This window comes from Thamnophis sirtalis, unplaced genomic scaffold (genome assembly GCF_051295495.1).
Source record: "Thamnophis sirtalis isolate CommonGarterSnake01/CBP01778 unplaced genomic scaffold, rThaSir2_p1.2 scaffold_2, whole genome shotgun sequence".
NCBI classification, from domain to species: Eukaryota; Metazoa; Chordata; class Lepidosauria; order Squamata; family Natricidae; genus Thamnophis; species Thamnophis sirtalis.
The window spans coordinates 76,028,899-76,035,084 of record NW_028261382.1 but is presented as its reverse complement, the minus strand read 5'-3'; positions in this window follow the sequence as shown (position 1 = coordinate 76,035,084).

Genomic DNA, 6,186 nt, shown 5'->3' with positions numbered 1-6,186 from the left:
TGCACAAACACACATACAAGTATCATCACAATAGTCTTATATGAGAAATGGCCTGTGAAATAACAAATGTTCATGATGAGTTTTATGGATGAGTGAGCATTCCCAAGCTGGCATTGTCCAGATGTCGGGCTTATACACCCACAAATTCATAGCTAGACTAGAAATGATGGGAGTTGCATCCCCAAATATCTGGCATTAACCAAGGAGAATAGAACTGGAAGGGACCTTGGAGGTCTTCTAGTCCAACTCCCTGCTCAAACAGGAGACCCCATACCATTTCTGACAAGTGACTGTCCAATCTCTTCTTAAAAACCTCCAGTGATGAAGCACCCACAACTTCTGATAGCAAGTTGTTCCACTGGTTAATTGTCCTCACTGTTAGGCAGTTTTTCCTTAATTCCAGAACCATGCTAATTCTTGATGTTAAAAAATAATAATAAAGAAAATAGTAAAAAGTTCTGAAAGACAATATGCATTGTTTGCAAAAATTTAACTAATGAGTTCATTCCAGCTATAAACTGGCAGTCCACTGGTAGGAAGAATACTTATGTTACTTTTTAGACATGATATTTAAACAGTTCACATAAAGACATACTGGTAGCTCATGGTTTTACAATGGTACCCTGATTGCTTTTATTGATAACTATTTTTAACCTGGATGTTTTTAGTGTTTGTATTGAATAACAGAATAACAGAGTTGGAAAGGAACTTGGAGGTCTTCTAGTCCAACCCCTCCTGAAGCAGGAAATCCTACACCACTTCAGACAAATGGCTATCCAACATTTTATTTAAAACCTCCAATGATGGAGCATTTACAACTTCTGGAAGCAAGTCATTGCACTGATTAATGGAAAATTGTGTAATTATTGATTTATTTTGTCGAACATTGAGACCATCTACATCCTGGTCAGCTCTGGACTGTTTACAAAACAAGGTCAGGCATATAACCTCCCTGTAGGTTATCCTACTTGCTCCTGGGGAGGAAAGTGATGACAAATCTAGATGATTACTAAAAAGCAGAGACATCCCCCTGCCAACAACAGTGTGTATAGTCAAGGCTGTGGTTTTCCCAGTTGCAATGAATGGCTGTGAAAGTTGGACCATAAGGAAGGCTGAGCGCCAAAGAATGGAGGCCTTTGAATGATGGTGCTGGAGAAGACTCCTGCAAGTCCCGTGGGCTGCAAGGCAATCCAACCAGTCAGTCCTAGAGGAGTTCAACCCTGACTGCTCTTTAGAAGGCCAGATCCTGAAGAGGAAACTCAAATATTTTGGCCACCCGATGAGAAGAAAGGACTCCCTGGAGAAGAACCTAATGCTGGGAACGATGGAGGGCAAAAGAAGAAGGGGACGACAGAGAATGAGGTGGCTGAATAGAGTAACGGAAGCAGTCGGCGTGAGCTTAAACGGACTCCAGAAGATGGTAGAGGACAGGAAGGCCTGGAGGAACATTGTCCATGGGGTCATGATGGGTGGGACATGACTTCACAATTAACAACAACAACAAGGTTACCCTAACCATCACCATCGCCCGACAGGCAATCCATTTCTCTTCTTCAGCTCTTCAGGACCTAGATAGTTGTGCAACCATGACAAAGTGGTTAGGTTCTTTTGGGAGATCTTTCTGCCCAGATTATCTTCCTAGGTGTACATTAACTTGGGAGAGGTCAACAGGTAGCATGAGAGGTAACTAACTCAGAGAAGCTTAGCAGAGTTACATAATACAGACCAACAGAGTCAGAAGGGACCTTGGAGGTTGTCTAGTCCCAACCTCCCAATCAGGAGACCCTATTTCTGACAAATGGCTGTCCATTGAGTTGGTATATAATGTGAATGCAATTTAAGATTTCAACACACACAGGATTACATGATAAAAGATTAAGTCTATCATGCGTTCCAACATCCCGAGTGTCTCATTATATTTCAATATGTAATAAGCGGTTTAAAACTGAAAAACAATGACACTAAAGTACTATCTGCATGAGGAAATATTCACACAGTAAATGTTACCCCATTATTAAAGATAATAATAGTAATAAAATTTGAAAAGAAATCAAAACAAATAAAAAAACATTTAAAAGATAAAAGGCTATTGACAACATTCACTTTTTTAAAACTCCACAACACCGTGGACAACAATGGACCTGGAGCCATGGTGGTGCAGTGGTCAGAATGCAATATTGCAGGCTAATTCTGCCAACTGCCAGCAGTTCAATTTTGACCAGCTGAAGATTGACTCAGTTTTCCATCCTTCTGAGGTGGGTAAAAATGAGGACCCAGATTGTTGGGGTTAAGAGGCTGACTTTGTAAACTGCTTAGAGAGGGCTGTAAAGCACTGTGAAGCAGTATATAAGTCTAAATGCTATTGCTAATTTCCTTCCCTCCCACCCTCTCTCAGTGCTCAGAATGCAATATTGCAGGCTAATTCTGCCAACTGCCAGCAGTTCGATTCTGACCAGCTGGAGATTGACTCAGCCTTCCATCCTTCCGAGGTGGGTAAAATGAGGACCCAGATTGTTGGGGGCAGTAGGATGATTCTGTACACCGCTAGAAGGGGCTGTAAAGCACTGGGAAACAGTATATAAGTGCTATCTTGGCCTCATATAAAAAAGGCCACAGCTATATTCCCCTAATCTTTCAGGGAAAGAAGGGTGAAGCTCTCTTCTCCTGATTTGGTCTTTAATGGCACCACCCATCACCAAATCTTATGCCATGAAACAGGCTCCTAGAAATACTGCTTCTGGCTTGGGATGCAAGGAATTTGGGGTTCCTCCCAGTGATTTTGCAAGAGGCCCATTGAGCCTCCACTGACAGGCACCGCCGGCATCTTCCTTGGCATCATAAGATAATAGAAGATAATTGAATTTAATTACTAAGCTCATTGAAACCAATTTAGCAGAGCGCTGGGAAAACACTGGTGCTTTTCTTTAACAGACCCAGACTGAGCAGAGGCTGAGCCAATCAGAAATCAAGATCCCCAGCACAGAGATTAACCATTATTCAGACATGACTTCACCCCCCCACTAAAGTTGGTAAAAAGGAGAGCTGACTCCAGCTAGCAGCTGAAATTATTTGTACCCAAAAGAAAAACTCCTGGAGATTTATTAACTTTTCTTTTCCACTACGGAAGTATGGTACCTACTGTATTTTTTTTTCACAGTGCCACCTTTTTCCACAACATTTTAATTTCCTCATCTTTGGCTTCAGGGGCACGAATCCTCACTACTATTACTTTACTATAACTCTAAATACAACTCTGTTAGGGAACGTGCAGGGTGAAAAACCTTTGACTGCTAATTTCAGTCACTTGCAAATTGAAGCATCAACAGTCTAAATTAGCAATTTGGCGATGGGGAAATGAATTACAGCTGCAATATCTACTTACATGTGAGAAAGCCCCACTGATTTTAAAAGTTAGTGCAGTGGCTAGAATGCGGTATTGCAGACTGGCTCTGCTCACTGCCAGGAGTTCGATCCCGACTGGATCAAGGTTGACTCAACCTTCCATCCTTCTGAGGTGGGTAAAATGAGGACTCAGATTGTTGGGGGCCATAGGCTGACTCTGCAAACTGCTTAGAGAGGTCTGTAAAAGCACTGTGAAGTGGTATATAAGCCTAAGCGCTATTGCTATTCCTCCTCCCTCCCTCCCTCTCCATCACAGGAAGTTTTTAAGAGGAGATTGGACAACCATTTCCTTTCTTCCTTCCCTCCCTCCCTCCCTCCCAGAATGCACTACTGCAGGGATAACTCCCTGCTCACTCCAGGAGTTCCATCTTGACCAGCTCAAGGTTGACTCAACCTTCCATCCTTCCAAGGTGGGTAAAATGAGGGCCCAGATTGTTGGGGGCAAGAGGCTGACTCTGTAAACTGCTTAAAGAGGGACTGTAAAGCACTGTGAAGTGGTATATGTCTAAGTGCTATTGCTATTAAAAATGTCATCATCATTACAGACTCCGGAGAGTCCATAGAATTGAAAGGAGATCAAATTAGTCAACCCTAAAGAAAATCAATCCTGACTGTTCTTTGGAAGGACAGATACTGAAGCTGAAGCTCAAATACTTTGGCCACCAAATGAGAAGAGAGGACTCAATGGAAAAGACCCTGATGTTGGGAAAGTCGGAAGGCAAAAGGAGAAGGGGATGACAGAGTATGAGGTGGTTAGATAGTATCATCCATGCAATGAACTTGAATTTGGGCAAATGCTGGGAGGGAGGGAAGCCTGGTGCACTATGGTCCACCCATGGGGCCACAAAGAGTCAGAGGTAACTTAGTGACTGAACAACAACACAGACTTGTACTATTATTTTTTGATGACAACCTATGCAGCTTTTAAAATCCATTTCTCAAAGTATTTCCCATCAGAATAAACGATCAAACAACAGTAAAACACGAGACAAGTATTAAAATAAATAAGAATGCTGGCCAGGAAAAGCAGCAACTAAAGACATAATAACTTTAAACTCTGGTAGAAGGAAGATTCTCCACCTTACATTGAAAAGAAGTCAGTTGGTGACAGGTATAGTAACAGAGAAGGGATTATCTTGAGTCACCATCCTTGATCTCAACTATCCTTAATCTCAACTATTGGGAAAATCCCAAAAGTTGATTGGGCAGTTCCAAAGGAATGTTGTTCCAGAAAGCAGGATGGCAATTGCAATCCAAACCATAGGGAAAACTTCTTTAGATGAAAAAACTGCTATGCAGGGTAGCAGACTATACAAGCGTTGGGAGGCTTCATGGCCAAACAATTAGGACAGAATAATGTATTCCAAAGACTTGGGCTAGCTGAATACTAGTGGCTTCCTCCAGATATTTAGAATTATAATTCCTTTCCAATCACCATGGAGACTAAGATTAATTTGCTGAAGAAAATTAAGGTCATCAGATCATATTCAAACTTCCTTCCAACAAGTGGTGGGATTCACCTTTGCTACCTGTTCACAAATGTGAGCGTGCTCGCGGTCACTTTGCTCACACGCACAACCTTCTGTGCATGTGCACCGCTTTCTGCGCATGCGCAGAGGGACACGCATTATGTCAGGGTGGGGGGGGGACCCTCCAGCAGCCGCCACTATCGCTCCATGCAATGCATGAGCTCCCGTTCCTTGCTCCGGCTCCTGCCCACCTAGCAGTGTGAAAGCATGCAAATGCAAGTAGATAAATAGGTACCATGTTAGTGGAAAGGTGACATTGTTCCATGAGCCTTTGGCATCAAGCCATGCTAACCACATGACCATGGAAATTGTCTTTGGACAATGCTAGCTTCCGCGGTCAAGAAATGGAGATGAACACCATCTCCTAAAATCGACACAACTGGACACACAAAACTATTAATGAGAGATTAATGAACATTCTTCCCACAGATTAGGCCTCCTGTGAATTCCATCCGCCGGCCAATGCCGACTGGCGACTACCCGGAGGAGAGCCTTCTCTGTGGCTGCTCCGACCCTCTGGAACGAGCTCCCCGTGGAGATTCGAACCCTCACCACCCTCCAGGCCTTCCGCAAAGCCCTTAAAACCTGGCTGTTCCGACAGGCCTGGGGCTAAAGAGTTTTTGCCCCCCTTCTCGAATGGTATGGTTGTTGTGTGTTTTTAAATTTTGTATTGTTATGTCTCGTCTTTTTTATCCCCCTGTCTGTACCCCCCTCCCTGATTGAATTGTGAGCCGCCCTGAGTCCCCTTCGGGGAAAAGGGCAGCATATAAATGTAATAAATCCAATCCAATCCAATCCAAGTGATAATAACACACGGGCCCTCCTAATTTTACTGCCAGTTTAATTGTTTCTAGATTGCAAATTTTATAAGGAATTTCTTCTTTTAATTACTACATGGCTATATCAGTATCTTACCTTTATTTGCCTATTTTTGAAAGGGTCAGGCATAGTCATAACGATGAGTGGGACATCTACAAGGGACAGGGTTCAACATTTTTCTCATTGAACTCTGAGCTATAAAGGCAGCAAAATAATTACACCTTTTCCTTGTAACACACTTGGAATACGGCATTCAGTTTTGGTCGCCATGGTGTAAAAAAAGAGTACAGAGAAGAGCAACAAAGATGATGAGGGGACTGGAGGCTAAAACATATGAAGAACAGTTGCAGGAATGGGTATGTCTAGTTTAATGAAAAGAAGGACTAGGGGAGACATGATAGCAGTATTACAGTATCTAAGGGGCTGCCCCAAAGAA